Source organism: Hemitrygon akajei, chromosome 4 (assembly GCF_048418815.1).
Source record: "Hemitrygon akajei chromosome 4, sHemAka1.3, whole genome shotgun sequence".
Taxonomy (NCBI): domain Eukaryota; kingdom Metazoa; phylum Chordata; class Chondrichthyes; order Myliobatiformes; family Dasyatidae; genus Hemitrygon; species Hemitrygon akajei.
In genome coordinates, this window is record NC_133127.1 from 142173089 (window position 1) to 142190256 (window position 17168).

General features: G+C 38.0%; 1 protein-coding gene across 2 annotated transcripts in view; it reads left to right on the top strand.

Moving 5' to 3' along the window:
- Positions 1 to 17168, top strand: part of tenm4 (teneurin transmembrane protein 4) — a 2228071-nt gene that overhangs the window by 1488827 nt on the left and 722076 nt on the right. The gene's annotated exons all lie outside the window — the stretch shown is intronic.

Here is a 17168-nt window from a genome sequence, read left to right on the forward strand (position 1 = left end):
ACCAATTGGAAATAACTGATGTGTTTTCGTATGCATTCGTGTTGGCTTTGCTAACAGGTTTTTTAGTTTTGCTTTGAAGTTAACATCAAGGCTGGGTGCCGAGAATGCAGGGTGGATATTTTGTCATACTTGCTCGCCTTGAATAATTGTATTTGTTGGTGTGTTCAGTTCTTCCCCCAATGCACAAAGGGAAAGACTTTGGAGGTCCGAAGGAGAGGGTTTTTAACTCATGCCGGACAATGAAGAACCGTTGTTGTTGTCTCAGTCTTTCCCATTTTCCCAATTAAATCTCTATGATTAGGCAAGACTTGCCTTTTTACAGATTTGGTGAGTGGCTGCTTGTTGCTTTGCAACTTTGAAAACAGAGGTGATGTGGTAATGGACTCATCGTTCGTATGTGCCAGCCAGTTTCTTACCCTCATAAACTGGGTCCTGTCGGCTGGGCAGAGGTGCTGAAGACACGAGATTTCAGGTCTCTCTGAAACGGCGACCACTCACCGAGCTGGTCGTTAAGGCGAGAGGAAAGCGCCGATCCGAATCCTGGTATAAACAAAACAACACGTCCTGTCCTCCCACCCCATGAAAGGAATGTGCGTTCCCCTCTGATCCTGCCCTCTTTCGCATATGAAAGTTTAATGAAGTGCCCCTTGAGACTAGAAGGAAATGGTAATCGCGATTAATTGTAAAAGTCTCCTCCTACAGTAAATTTCTTCTTTTTTGTAAAACGACACAAGCTGATTCCATCACCAGTGCTGATTTGAAGCGGCAGCGTTATGGCAAAACCGTTAAAAGATTTTCCTCAGCTGATGTAGAACTACAGCCAGCAGCCGGACCCCTGAGAAGTTGGTATGTTCGTGGCGTAACAACAGGTCCTGGTTTTAAGGCAGCATGCTGTTAATATTCGTGGTGTGCAGAAAGTTGCAAAAGACTCCAGTGTACACATTGGTTCTCCACGCCAGGTAGAGAACGTGCTTTTACTACTAGAGGCTGATCTTAAGAAAATGTTTCTTTGAATTTTACATGAGGTTGGAACCGATCATTTCGAATTAGAGTTATTCAATGGGGGAACAGACAGAGTGAGTATATCCTAAAATATGTCGGTTTGGAATTAAGAAACTTCATTTAATTTGCTGTTGTATGAGTTGGGGCTGGATCAGTGGAGCCGTGTTTGTTCATTTTAACCCATGCTTTTGAAGTGGTGTCATTCATTTTCAGTATATTTATGAAAACGTGGATCGATACGTTGATAAGCAAGCCATTTTAAAGAAAGGTTTTCATTTTCATTTCCAGAAAGATCATTGTGTTGTCATTCTGTTAATCAGCAATGCATAACGATATATTCATAGTTGGTGCCTCCCAGTGGTTTCAAGAAATTGCGTCATTAATATTCAGGAAGTCGAGGATTTTGTGCCGAAATTTTCAATTACAGAGTGATGTTAACCAGCAAACAACTTGCTGCATTAACAGTGTAACTAAAAGTGAAAGGAAACACATTGAAGGTTATTGGAAAATGAGATGGAAATAGACACACTGTACATCAAACCAGAATAATGACAGAAATGATGTAAAGATGTATGGCGTTTTACTTTTATATGTTAAAGATTATTTGTTTGTACCTGAGCAACAAGGTCATCCCATTACTTTTTTTGATATATTGATTGAAATCTTTCTTGTTAAGTTCTCTGACTCATTGATAACGACAGCTTGTGATCTTTAATAATAAATATTAGTTGAGAGTTCGGTCATTTTATATTGCAGTTGAATCTGATCCTCTTTCTGAGCTTATTTATGGGGCACTGAATAATTGTTAGGACTAGAATAGCTTAGGTGATTTGCATTTTTTCCTAAAATGAGATTTTAAAAAATATTATTTCATTAAACCATTTAGAATAACACAATGTAGCAATTCTCTAAACAGGATTCTTTCACTCTCTCTGGGTCTGAAGAACATTGTTTTTTTTGACATTGCAGCTTTAATTTGGATGTTTTCTGGTTTCAAAGCTTTAAAAAGTACCAACATTTTCATTGCACTGTAATTAGTGCATTTTTACAATATTACTCAAAGCATTGTGTCAAATCTTGATTGAAAGGTACATGAAGTTCAAACAACTAACAAAAAATTGTGTTCATTCACTTTTATATATGTTAGAATATTTTCACTTTTTAGATGAGCTTTGAAAGAGAAATTTTGCAAAGTTACTGGCAGAATAGCATTCTTTGCTGAGAGTGTAAAAGTGATCAATAGAATTGAACTGCATTGACTTTATTTCTTACATCCTTCACATACATAAGGAGTACAAATCTTTACGTTAATGTACTTGAATTTAAGTGTACTTGGATTTTTACAAAAAATAAATCAAAACTAATCAGGCAAATGTTACCTCCTTAGATATTGTTGGGTGGGATGACCTTTCAGGGGTCAGCAGCAGTAGTCTAGTCTCCGAAGCTGAGAGAGAAGGGGTGCAGCAGAGAGCGCAATAGTGATATGTGACATGATAGTGAAGGAGACAAACAGGAGATCATGTGGCTGCAAAAGAGATGCCAGGATGCCTCAAGTGCCAGGCTTGAATGGCTGAAGAAAAGTCTCAAGCAGGAAAGCAAATGCCTAGAGGTTGGTTTACATGTTGGTGCAACCAGCAAGTAGAACAAAGGTTGAGGATCTGCATATTGAGTATGGGACAATAGATATGAAGTTGAGAAGCAATACTGTGAGGATAGTGATTTCCAGATTACTTCCAGTATCATCTGCTCATGTGGTCAGAAATAGAAGGGTAGATCAGATAGAGTTTGTGGCTGAGGGGCTGGTGCAGGGGTCAGGGATTCAGGTTCCCGGAATATTGGGATCTGTTCTGCAGTGGAAAGAAGAGCGACAGGTTTCGCTTGAACTGGAGAGGGAACAATGTCCTTGCAGGTAAATTTGCTGGTGCTACTCACGAGGTTTTAAACAAAATTGGCAGGGTGGTGGGACTCTGAGCAGGAACAAATCATGGGATAGAGCAGTAACCAGTAAGAGCAAGTTGAATAATCTGGACAGACACAGTTTCTTTTCTGGGAAAGAAATACCCAGAAAATTTGCAATTATTTCAATGCAAGAGGTTTAGTAGGCAAAGTGGACAAACCCAGAGCATGGATTTTATCCAGAGTAGAAACATGGCTGAGAATCATAGAAAGATTAGGAATACTCAAGGGAAAACAGGAGGGAAAAGAGGAATAAGATGGATCTGGCAGGGAAGGTTGAGAAAGATCCCAGGATGTTCTACAGCTATATTAAAAGTAAAAGTGCGGCCAGGGAGTGAGTAGGTCCCCTTAGAGATCAACAGGACTGGCTATGTCTCGAGTTGCAGAAAATGTGCAGGGCTTTAACAAATATTTCTCTTTGGTGTTTACTGGGAGAAAACCATGGTTGCTCAAGATATGGTGGAGGGACGGTAGAACTGTTTTGGAGGACATTCATACTACCAGGGAGGAGGCATTTGCAGCCTTACACCACATTAAGGTGGATAAATTCATAGGGCCTTACCAAGTGCATGCTTGGATTTTTTGGGAGTCCTGAGGAGAAATTGTTCAAAGTTCAAAGTAAATTTATTATTAAAGTATGTGTCACCACATACTGCCGTGAGGTTCATTTTCTTTCAGGCATTCACAGTAGAACAAAGCAATACAATAAAATCAATGAAAACCAAACAAAGGCTGACAATGTGCAAAAGACGATGATCTTGTAAATATAAAATAAGTAATGAATTAATAATACTGAGAACGAGTTCTAGAGTCCTTCAAAGTCGGTCCATGTGGAGTCAGTTCAAAGGTTGTGGGCTCTTGCAGAGATGCGTTTCATCGTCAGGTACTAGTAAAGTTCCTGAAAACTGGAAGATGGTTAATGCTCCATTGCTTATGGAGGGTAGCGAGGACAAGCTTGACATCAGTAGTGGGAAGTTCTGAGAAACAGCGCCTACCAGCATTCTGAAAGACAGGGTCTAATTATTTATCAGCAAGGCCCGACAGATCTTTTCGGTTTTATTTTTGAAGAAGTGCCCAAAATGGTAGATGGAGGGTAGGGGAATGGATGTTTAAAACAACTTTGACAAGGTCCCACATGATAGCCTGGTGGGGAAAGTTAGAACCCATGGAATTCAAGCAGAGCTGGTTAGGTGAATTAAAAAACTGGCTCCAAGGTAGGAAACAGAAGATGGTGGCTGAAGGCTGCTTCTCAGACTGGAGGCCTCTGACTAATGGTGTACTTCAGTGATCTATGTTGGGACCCTTCTTATTCAGTATTTATATTAATGATTTGGATACGAAAGCACAAGGCTTGATCAGTAAGTTTGTGGATGACATGAAGTTAGGTGGTCTTGTTGATGGTGAAGAAGGGTATTGTAGTTGATAGGTGGATTTTGATCAGTTAGGGAAGCAGGCCAAAGAGTAGCAAATGGAATTCAATACAAGTAAGTGTGAGGTGATGCTTTTTTGGAAGTGAAGCCAGTGTAGGACTTGTACTATGACTGTTAGGGCACCAGGGAGTGTAAGGAAACAGAGGGACCGAGGCATACGTGCATAATTTGTTGAAAGCAGTGCCATAGATACACAGTGTGGTAACAAATTGTTCAGCACAGTGGCGTTCATCAGTCAGGGTACTGAATATTGGAGTTGGGACTTTGTGTTGCAGCTGTCTAAGTCATTGCACAAAGTTCAATTTCATAATCATTCAATCATATGTATATATATCACCAATCAAAAACAATGTTCCTCCAGAGCGAGGTGAGGCCAGACTTGGAGTACAATGTACAGTTTTTGTCATCCTGTAATAGGAAAGGTATTGTTAATCTCTGGAATGTGTGCAGAAAAGATTTGCGAGGATGTTGCCAGGACTAGACAACCTGAATTATAGAGAGAGGTTGGCCAGACTAAGTCTTTATTCCTTGGAGCATTGGAGACTGAGGGCTGACCTAATAAAATCATGAGTGGCATAGTTAAGGTGAACAACAGCAATCTTTTCCACAGGGTGGAAAACAAAACCAGGGGACATAAATATAGGGTGAGAAAGGGGAAAGATTCCAGAGGTATTTGGGGGCAAATTTGTCACACAGAGGGTGGTAAGAATGAGCTGCCAGTGGAGGTGACGTACTTTAGGTAAAATGGAGACATTTAAGAAGCACTTAGATACATATATGCAGGGGCAGGTTTTAGAGGTAAATGAGCTGACCGCAGGAAGTTGGAACGAGTTGGGCTGGCACAATGGTCAGTCAGCATGGACCTCTTGGACCAAAGGGGCTATGTACATGTTGTATCCCTCTATGACTCTAAATAGAAACATTAGTCTTTACAGGTTATTATGAGGTGTTAAAGTTGCAGAACTATAATTTACTATTGTTGATTGTTTCAAATCTGCCCTGGAATTCAAGAATATACATTTACTTAATTTTTTTAGATCAAAGCTCACAAAAAGGGACGATTTCACATCTTGTGACTCATTTGCACATAGGCTTGTTCATCGCTGGTGTTGGTATCTATTGTTAAGGTACAATAACAACACAATGGATTTTCAAGCTTTCATTGGAAGTTTGGAGTTATTTTGAATTTACAATGTAATTTTTTTAAAGCATTTATATAATTTCTCACTTCCATGTGAATTATTTGACAGGATTATTAAAGTTATTCTCCATGCCTTCCAATTACACTTACATTGATCAATTAACAAGCACCTTTTTAAAGATAACACTTTTTTTTGAATTAAAGAGGTTTTAAGTAAAAGAAAGAGACAGCAGACAATTTGAAATAAAATTTATTCTCAAGTATATAAACTGTCTCAAGCATGTAAACTGTTTGGAATGATCTCAGTGATGTTCTGATGTACAATTTTGATAATATGTGTGTGGTTGAAGAAGAATCCAATGGAAAGTTACAAAGACTACCAGGAACTCCAAACCTTCAGCTTCTCCAAGTCTGTAATATCGTGTAGGTTGAAATTTCTTTGCTGATGGTTTTGGTTTGCTGTACTCTTAATCTATTTGAGTTGTAGTCAAAATAGTGTTCTGGGCGAGTAAGTTGCCTGTTTTCCACATAAATTGTGTTCTCCGGAAATACCAATTTCCCCTCTGAGGGTGCATATTGAACTGATTGGGAACTGTTGTAACAACTGGATATATCAAGGGATTTGGTAACTACATAAGGTTTTCCACAAAGTCTGATTTCGGCTTTAAAAACACTTCACATTCTGACAACAGAATCAAGCTAAATGCCTGCATCAGTGCTTTAATAAGCAACTTTTACAAAAACATAGTTTTAATCATTGAACATAATAAAGAAATTGGCATATTAAAGTTGGACTGAAGTTTCATTGAAAGAAACACCTGTTGTCATAGCAATCGTTTTTCAGCTTTGAGAAAGTAACTACAGATAGTCCCCGAGTTACGAACATCCGACTTACAGACAACTCGTACTTACAAACCGAGGAAGGAGAGCGCCATCCACCATTTTAATTCAGATTGCGACACTGTCCGCCATTTTAAGTCGTTGCCGCTGACACTGTGTTGAGTGTTTAACTTTGTATTTGGCTTAAATTTTTCTTCATAAGATTCACCCTGACCCCGCCCCCCCCCCCCCCCCGTTCCAGTTGGCTGGTGGCGCAGTGAGATCTTGATGTCGATCCAGTGACTCCCGTACCATCCGTGTCGGGTTGATGTCAAGCTCGCAAATTGACCTCGTAAAAAAAGCACTGCCACCTCCAGTTTAAATTTCCACATGGAATATTGTGGAGGATCAAATACCCAAACCCAGCACAGCCCCCCCTTGTCCGATTTAGCCTGTCTCAGTGCTGTGGTCCTTAGGACCCAGCGGACCTCGGGAGCCGCTGCCCGCAGTGTTTCTGTTCCATTGATGGGAAGCGATCGTGATTGAAAATAAAGTGGAAATAATAGTGTTTGGAAAGAGGTGAAATGCCATCGGTCATTGGAAAAACGTTAGGCTACAGTCAGTTAATGATCGGAATAATTTTAAAGGATAACGGATAAAGTGAGAATAATGGAGCATGTGAAAGACCCTGCCCCAATGAAAGCTACAATTATTACTAAGCAATGCAGTGGTTTAATTATTGGAATACATACATTTCTTAAGTGTTTTATGTACATAGAAAGGTAAAATATATACTATATGCTAAGACAAACGTGTGACTAACTGACGCTAAATAATAGCAGATGTACTTGTTCTGACCTACGTACAAATCCGACTTAAAGACTGACTCAGGAACGGAACTCGTACGTAACCCGAAGACTGCCTGTATATAATTCTGAAATGATAAAATAATTTTCCTTTTATGAAGTTATGTTTTCCCATGGTAAGCCATCGGTCAAATTATCTTGATTTTTAAAGTTACTGTAGAGAGATAATATGGTGTATAAAAATCTTTTATTAACTGATTAATAACTTTCATTTGCTTTTATTTGGAAATTTTGGATTGTTAATAGCAGGGGATGAATTTAGAACCAATTGAGTCATCATAGTTTCTTCATTGTTAGGAAGTTTTGCCATGTTGGTTGCTGAATTGAATTATATCAGAGCTGAAGCAATTCCCATTGATATTGATGAAGGGTCTTAACCCGAAACACCGACTATTTACTCTTTTCCATAGATGATGCCAGGCCAGCTGATTTCCTCCTGTGTTGTATGTGTGTTGCTTGGACTTCCAGCATCTGCAGATTTTCTCGTCCTGTTGGTATTGTATTATTAAGGGTAAAGCATTGAAATTTTAAAAAAATAGGGTTTCAAGAATGAATTTTGCTTATTTTTGGCCAAAATGATTTGTTTGTGCCCAACATACAATAATCTGCATTTCTAACTAGCTTAATTTTTATCCACTAGAATTCTATCATTGGGAAACCTGGGTAGCAATAGAAGATTAAACTATTTCCACTATTGGTGCTTCAGTTAAAACCCAACTTGTACAACATGGTTTAAAGTATTCCATGCTTGTGTTTACTAAATTTTGGCAGTATTTCTAACTTCTAGTGATGATGACTCCAAATACCAAAATTGCCTCTAATTTGCCTAAGAATATTCCGTTACTCATTGAGACCATTGGATAGCTTCTTTGGGGAATTAGCACATTACTCATTTTTTTCATGAAACTGAGATAAGGAAATTTCGCTACCATCATGTGGACAACTGGGTTAATATTGACACTATACTTGGAATATTGTTTCCTTTCCCAGTGGTTATATTCTTGAATGGCATGTCAGAAATTGCTGCTAATACTCTTCTAGGCAAACGTTTGGTGATGTCTGTCTGACATTTATTAAGTTTCTGAACAACCTACTTTTCTCATTTGAAATCTCCTGTGTTACTTCCCTGATATTTGAAATCATTAACATGCTTTCTGACATTTCCAAATACACATTTTTGCGTCATCTGTATCAAAGTAATATGATCAAAACCATTCATCAGTATGAAGCTGCATTTTTAAAGCATTCACAACACTCCAACTAATGGTACCTTAAATGTGCTTTTTATGTAAAAGAACAGTTCCAACAAAGAACTTTTTAAAAGTTAGGTTTGCAGAAGACCTTTAGGGAACTTATCCAAGTCATTAGAATAATTGTTTAAACTTGTGCAAACCTGTATCAGACTTTTTGCTATACGTTCACAATGGCATCAAAGGATTTCACGTCATAAAGTACAGGATTGGCTTGATTAGTTATGAATAATGCAAAACTATTCCTTGTAACCTAGCTTGGGTTACAGAATATTTATCTGATAAAATATAATTTTCAAAAACAAAAAAATGTTCTCCAGTTTGTAAAGAGTGATGTTTACATCTAGCTTATCCCAAGAGACACTGTGAGTAATGCAAACAACACATTTTTGGTATGATTACCCTCTCATTTGACTGTTCCCACAGGAATGCATGGTTCTCAGTTATCTGCAACCACATTGAAAATTATGTGTGTGTATGTGTGTGGGCTCTATTAAAACCTTAGCCTGGTGTTATACTGTACTTGGGCCCCAATAGATGTACTGGAAAACCTGGGTAATTCATTTTTAAAATTAATATTTATTTAGATATATTAAATTGAAATGTGAAACAAATAAATGAGCAAGAATTAAGGAAAATAAACTTTAGATAGATTGGGTCTTCTGATTTTTGATTTGGAATTGACTCCAGAACATAATAAACTTTATTTTATGAAGTACAGTACTTGACAGAATTCAGAATAGTTGAAGTGTTAAATTTCCCAACTGTTAAGTGTTACTACTTCTCAGCTCAGGATTTCAGGCAATTGATGACCAATGGTCTGAATAGGATGGTTATAAAAATGGATCAATGTTTTTTATTTTGATTTGACAGCAGCATTGCTGACAGAGCACACTATATATTAAAAAAATGTATTTCCATTTATTGATGAAGCACAGTACTGATGATTCTATGGCATTTGATATTCACTGAGTACTGTAAGGATTGCACTAGGAAAGCCTGAAATTCATAATTAAATGATGACTTCAAGTCTAAGTCAGCATACTAAACCAACATCTGGTCAAATATGGAGATAGGCACAGAACTTGTGCTTCAGGTCAATCACCAGAAATGGCTCTCAGTATAAAAGTGGCACTATGTTAAATACAAAATAAAAGCAACTGTTTAGCAGATGCTGGAAATCTGCTATAAAGCAAAACAAGTTGAAAATACTGATTAAGTAGCACAAGCTGAGAGAAAACAAGTACAGATTTAAGACTTTGGGTTTTGTAGATTTTTCCTGTTCCGGCAGTGACAATAATGAATTTTATTTAATTATTTTATACAATTCGTGTGCACATGAAGTAGTAAGTTCAGTTAACATATTTACTGCTAGACAAATGACGTTTGAAAAATAATATCGGTTGTGCTTTGCCAGTTTTGTACCTATCTTCTTGGGTTAATCCTGAATCTGCAAGCATGCTTTAAATCTTTAAATAAAAACAAGAGTTAGGCAGTTGGGTCAACTAACATAAAGATATATGTCCATACATCAAAGTGCTGTACAGCAAACTCCTTTGCTAGTTTTCAATGAAATCCACCTTATTTTCATACTGTTTTGTATTGGTGAAAAGGATGACTGAGAACTATGTATTTGTGAAAATAAACTTTCTCCTTAAATTACATAATTAAAAATAAAGTTCATGCTGGAAGTCAGGAGAATCATCTGAGTAAATACAATATTGGGTCTTAGTTACCACTGGTTGAGTATCTCTTATTAAGCCATTTATTACTGAATTACAGCTATGTTACAGGGTTGCCTTAGTCTCCATTTAGCACATTATCAAAGTTGTCATTTTTTATCTATATGCATAAACAATTCAGTCAAAAAGCACATCAAAACCAAGGTAGATACTGCTTTTGAGTACTAATAGGTACAGATGAATATCTTTTGCAAGGGTCACTAAATGAGCATGAACAAAGGTCACATCTTGCTTGGCCACATGAATCCAATAACATTGAGACTAACATTGGTATCTGGTCCAAACTGGTCTCAATTTAACGTGCATCTCAGCAACAAACTGCATGAAGTGGCAATGCATAAGGTGACATGGATTCAGAGTATTTTAAAAATATATAGACATATATATTGTGAGTAAATCAGATGTGGTTGTAACAACATTCTTGCAAATTAAGTTAGACATTTTTTGTAAGGTGGATGTAATGATTTCAACAGCAGCATTTTTAACTAGTTCTGACTGTTTATATAAAACAATTTATGGTCCTTGCATTTCTAGTTTGCAAACATCATAGAGCATAGGTAAGCTGTTTGCAGCCTGTAAAATACATGAAGTCTTCTTATGTTCCTCTTGGAACAGCTGTGACCCATTTAAAGTTTTTTTTTGTAATCCACTTTACACAGAAAAAATTCCTGAGGTATGTGTAGTTGCAGTTTATTTCCCTGAAGAACATGGTTTTATAAGTAATTATGCTGTCTTTTTTAAAAAAAAATCTTAGGGTTATATGCAGATGAATATAGTTAGATGGCCATTAATTTGCATTACCTGATAAGATTATTTTGCACTTTCCAGAACATGCACAAAGAGCCTGTGAAAAGTTTATTTTTGTGAATAAAGCAGTAAAGACAAGAATTTTATAATAACACAAACTATCATAAAAACTATTCATAAACTATGTATTTAATATATTTTTCTCATTGTACATGTATAAGGTGATCAAATGCTATCACATACAGGAACTGCAAACCTCGATTATTGCATGGTTAATGACATATTACAATTTTAGCAGAATATACTGCACTTCAATGCTGTCCCTGAGCTAGGGCTATGATTTGTACTCTACTGCAACTTGAATATGAATGAAAAATTATGTGAATTAAGTTGCGTTAAATGTTATGTGCCATTATCAGTGTTTACACGCACTCATTATATGCTTCCCATTAGTCATGTCAGTCTATCAGTACTGTTCTGCTAGTTTTCAAATGGTGTGTGTTGGTTACTTAAATCTAGTTCCCTTTATGTTAAGGGAATATATAAAAACAGAGTGGAAAATCAGTGAAGTTTCAATTTCATAGAGTCAAGGTTTGTAACTTGGGTATACTTGCCCAAACTAGACCTAGCAGGTTTGGTTCTTCAAATCAATTTGCATTGTGGTGGTTTGTAACTGTTTCATTACTTAATTGTATTGGTGTCAAGACACTGGAATGAGATCATTATTCTCCCTTTTTCTCCATCCTAGTAGAGAAACACCCAACTTGTTTTATTAATTAAATAAATCATGTGATTTTAATGGGCCTCAGTTCCTTTTGGTCAGGCTTTGTATTATTGTTATGTTTGCCTAATTCCACATCAACTATTCAGACTGTCTTTGGAAGACAGGAGTAGGAATTAGGATGTTTAAAACACAGATTCTCAGTACTGTGGGAATATATCATTGGCCATTTCCTACTCCTGTCAGACGTTTGTTGCTATTATTACTGTTAGTTCTCCTGATGTTATCTCATATGAGCATAAGATTCATGTTGCCATGCTTAAATATCCTGCAGCAGCTCTGCAACCTTTTTCTGGGGCTTCAGCATAGCAGCACTATGACTACTTTGCACTACAATGGACTTTTTTTTGTTGTAGTTGTGTTCATTCTTTTATAATTTCAGTTTCACTTGTGAACGTAATGTATCTGACACAAAGCTGCTGCAAGTCTTTCCTTGCACTTGTTCACTTGAGCAAATGATATTAAACCTAACGTTCTCTAAATTCATTTCCCTTCCCCTAAATGAGCTCAAAGTGTGAGAATACCCACCCCAAAATTTCTTTTTTCCTCTTTTTGACCTCCTCTCCATTTTCCACCCTGAAAATGTATCTCTTTGACCAAAGATTCCATTGCCATTCTGAATATCTTGTAAATTGAGTGCCGTCAGTTATGACTACAAATATTTCCAAGTAATCCCTTAAGAAATTTTTGAAGTAAACTTCAATTGGAATTTGGTTGTACATACTAGTGTTAATAACTAGAAGTGTGTGCTAATTTTCAGCAGTGTTTGCTTGCTATCACCTGTACGACTAATCCTTCATCTGATCCGTTAGCTCAGCTGGGTTTTCTGTGAACCTTTCTTTGATTCAATCTGTTCCTCCAAACACAGCTTAGTAGACCTGACCACTAAATGGTCTCCTTAGTTACAACACAAGCTATAAATGCAGAATGTGTTCAAAAGTAATTCTGTTAGCTATCTACAAAATCTCAGTTGTACTAGAGGTACCAATGTAAAATCAATAGAGTCTGTATGTTTCACAGCATTTCTTGCTGGTATATCAAATTAATTTAAATAGGCAGACTATTATTTCAGTTAACGTCACCAGTGGGATGACCTTCGACAAAGACTGGCAATCACTGGAGCTGATCTAAGTTTTTGGCACTATTACTGAGGGTACTTCAGGTTGCACTCGGGAGAAGATTTTCCACCAACTCTAACCTGTCATAGCCTGGCAAGTGTGGGCAAGCTTGGGACCTTTGAGCACTCATAAAAGCTGGTAAGTCTTTGCTCCCAGCATCAGCTGGTCTTGGCAGCAAGACCACCGGAAGACTGAAAAAGAGTCCAGTGAGGTGTTAGCAGCATTTTTATACCAAACTTTATTCCCCTTGCATGGAGCAAAGTAGGTACCTCCATTTCAAACAACACACACAAACTGCCGGTGGAACACAGCAGGCCAGGCAGCATCTATAAGGAGAAGCATTGTCGATGTTTCGGGCCTCCCCCCACTACTTTCAAATCTCTTACTATCTTTCCTTTCAGTTAGTCCTGACGAAGGGTCTTGGCCCGAAACGTCGACAGTACTTCTCCCTACAGATGCTGCCTGGCCTGCTGTGTTCCACCGGCATTTTGTGTGTGTTGTTTGAATTTCCAGCATCTGCAGAATTTCCTCGTGTTACCTCCATTTCAGTAGTTTATTGAGCTTGCACTTATCAATGTGATTTGCATTATCAAAGAGCCACATACAAGTTTTAATTTGATTTTCAAGTGCAGCAGAAGTTCCTGAATATGTTGAAAACTGAAATCAGAAAATCATGACAATGGTTCAAATACAAAAGTTTCATATCCTTTCAGCCCTGAAGAAAGGTCTCAGCCCAAAACGTCAACTGTTTACTCTTTTTTCCATAGATGCTGCCTAGCTTGCTGACTTCCTCCAGTACTTTGTGTGTGTTGCTTTGCATTTCCAGCATCTGCAGGTTTTCTCATTTCTGTTTCATATCTTTTAGTCTTATTTCTTCTTTATGACATATTTCCAAACTATTGTTCACGCATGAAATGATTAAAGAAAATCCATTGGAATCTTGTATCAATTTTGCAAAGGCGTAGTTTTAATCTAAATAAAGTAACCAATCCGAGAACGCAGAATTTTTACGTAGGCCTGTGGCCCTTAATCAGATATGCAGTGCATGCTCTGCCAAAGTTTGACAACTGCAATATTTAACTTGTGGAAATTGGGGAAACTTGCATTGGTCTGCAAGTATGCTGTGGGAGGATCACTGATACAAGTGCCTTGAAATTACCTATTCTGACAAGTTCAGACACATGAAGCTATTCCTTATTGTAAGTATGTTGCTTGTACCTTGTTATCTAGAATAATAGCTTTATTGAACCAGATTGGCTTTGGAGCATTACACACTTTCTCTCTTTTGTAGCTTACTTTATATTATCAAAAAGTGCCTCACGAGATAGCTAACGTACACAGCAGCTGCCATTGTGTGTGATAAACTACCTACAACAAATAAGGGAGCAGCTAATTGCTGGCCGGTGTGGATGTTGCTCATGGAGCACAAATATAAATCACAGCAAGTCAGGTTGGCTGTAGCTTTTTTATAGAATCGTAATCAAGTTTATTGTCACTGACATCTATCTGTCTCTGTAAGAGGTTATTGGCTTCTACTATTTTTCCACAAATATTCAACAAATAAAGAAATGTGCCCAATATTTTGGTAGAGATTGGTGTATCTTAGCGTACCATTTGTTCCTGTAGATTGGGTCTTTATGAAATCGATCCATTTTTGGTATAGCAAGAGAATTTGCCTCTGTACTGGCTTCTTCAGTTTTACGTAAATGTGGTACTCTGTAAATTCACCCTCTGCACATTATCACAACAGAGAATGTTTCAAAGATGGAACACACTGCCTCAGGTTTTCTTAGGAATGTTACAGGGCCTGGCTGTTCAATATGAATGAGCTGTATCTGAAATTACTAAGCATTTAACTTAGTTCCAACTGGATATGGAAAACTGTCGAGTTTGACACACATTGACAGTTTCACTGAGACTACAGGAGGCTGCTGAAATATTTTGCTGATGCGCTGCTCCTGGTTGCATGCTAGGGCAGTATGAGTCCTCAGGTTTCTGTCCTCTGGTGCCTGTCTGGGCGCTGCCGGAGATCATCAGCAGATAGTTTCACAACAGTTGAGCTGAAGTTTCCCCAGTTTTACCTTTCAAATGTCCAGCATGTGGAGTGGGCCCAGTACTCTGGCCATTAGTTTGGACCAGAGAATTCATCTTGGTCTTATTGTCACCAAACACTGACATACATTTCCTTGCCTTGCAGAAAAAAGGTGGAACACATTTGCAGGCAACAACAGCAGATGAGTGTTCTATTGTCCTAGAGGCAAGTGTTCATGGTTAGAAAATTATCTGGACTATAACCTCATCACGCATCAGGTAGAGACCTCAGAAATTATGGTATACTTAAGCCTAATCAGTCATACAGTATATTATCCACATATCTCATTACTCATCCTGATGGCGTAGGCCTGTCCTCCTTATTACTCTCCCTCTCTGCGACAATCTGTTACCATCTCCAAATGCAGAATAATGAAGAAGACCAGCCTCCTCTGGAAACGGACTGAGCAAGATGTGACTTGCTGTCTTGGAGGAAGGATCTGTCTGTGGCAAATCTCTGACAGGAGCGGGCTGCAGCTAAACCAAGGGAAAGATTTAAAGCCCATTTATTATCAAAAAATGTATATATCAAACAGCCTCCTGCAGGTTCTGCTACAGAAGGCACCAAAGAGGAATACAGTGAACGGCTTACAGCTGACTGGCAAGCACAGCAGTATGTTGTGCTGATGACTAACTCGCGGCACTGTTGTGGGAATGATTGGTACTGACGATGGCACAACTCAATCTGTGCTACCTCAAAAAGAAACAAAATTTTGCTTGCATTAATGTCGCATCTGTCATGCTCTGCCGAATGATGGACCCATTAGGACCGCAGTGCTGTTTTTTAATGCAAGTGAATCCTTTTCTGTTTCTCCTGGAATCATATGTCAAATGTGGAGAAGGAGCTTAAAAATTTTTTCTTTCATTTATCCTCCTTCATGTTGGTGTCCCCCCGTTCATTGTAGATACGCTGGCCCTTGTCACCCTTTAAATTGAGGGGCCAGGTATGAAGTGCATTTAGTTCATCAACTCATCTCTACTGAGCTTTAACCCCGGTACTCGATTCTGAGTTCAGCAGCAGGGTGGAAATTCATGAGCTTCCATTGCAGTTGATACTTTTACACCAGGAAGTAACGACTGTGCTAACCCAGGCAATGCTGAATAGGTGTATTTTCAAATGCACAGCTTATCCTTTTTAAAATAGTTGTAACTTTATCATCATAAAGAATGAAAAGGAAGAATGCAGTCTCTAAGGATATTTTCTAAGTAATCTGGAATTGTTGTATAGTCTATGCTGAAATGAGCCACTAGGATGAGTGATGTTGAATATTGTATGATATCTAAAGCTGCTATTTCTTTTATTAGAGGCAGTGTTTGAAGTCTTTCAGCATTATGATTCAGCGTATATTTGTAATGCTTTTGTCATTTTGATAAGCTACTTTAAACTGGATTTAGACTAATAAACTTATTTTATTGTCTGCTTTTATTTTGAAGAAAGAGCTGGAGACTGCTTTATAGCTGGAGGGTATTAGAGAACGCATTCTCAGTAGAGAAGCTATTTATGAAGGAAATAAAATCTTGCTATCAATTTTGGTGTTTTAAAAATAAATAGTATGAATCCTTATCAGTGGTTGCCCTGTAACTGTACATTGAGACAATGTGGAGTTGATTTGTGGCACTGCTCTTTGAACATGATCTCTTACAAAAGCCTAGGTTGGGTGATTAAGCTGAAATAACAATTTTCTGCACTGTTACTACAAGACTTTATAATAGAGGCTCTTATCAGTGTTAGGAAAACCCCGTAGAATCTTGACAAACAGCTAATTGCAAATTAACTTGTATTTTATTGCTTATTATACAGCCTGCAAAGTTTCCAATCAATGTCCTAACCCAAAAGTAGCTGGCTGATTAAGTGTATGTTGTAATGTGAGTATTACTAAAAGTAGGTTAATACTAATCGGGGGAGCTGTTGGTAGCAAGAGGCGGGATCCAGGGTTGGTCTTTACTTCCACTCTTTTACTCCCAGTATGCATTGTATATAGTTCCTCCACCCAGGCCGCATGAGGTACCTGGAAGCCTCTGTATTGTAAATATCATTTGCCGTCCCAGATAAAGATGCTCTTTTGGCCATCAAGTTGTTGAGTGGTCTTTTTGTAAAGTAGAAGTTATCACATATTTTTGGCGAAGAGGTAAACTGGTTTTGTGGACGGGTCGGCCCCGTTTTCAATCAGGAGCTGTGAGCGGGCGAGGAGCCTTGCGTTCGGATGGCTGCGTTCAGAACAGTT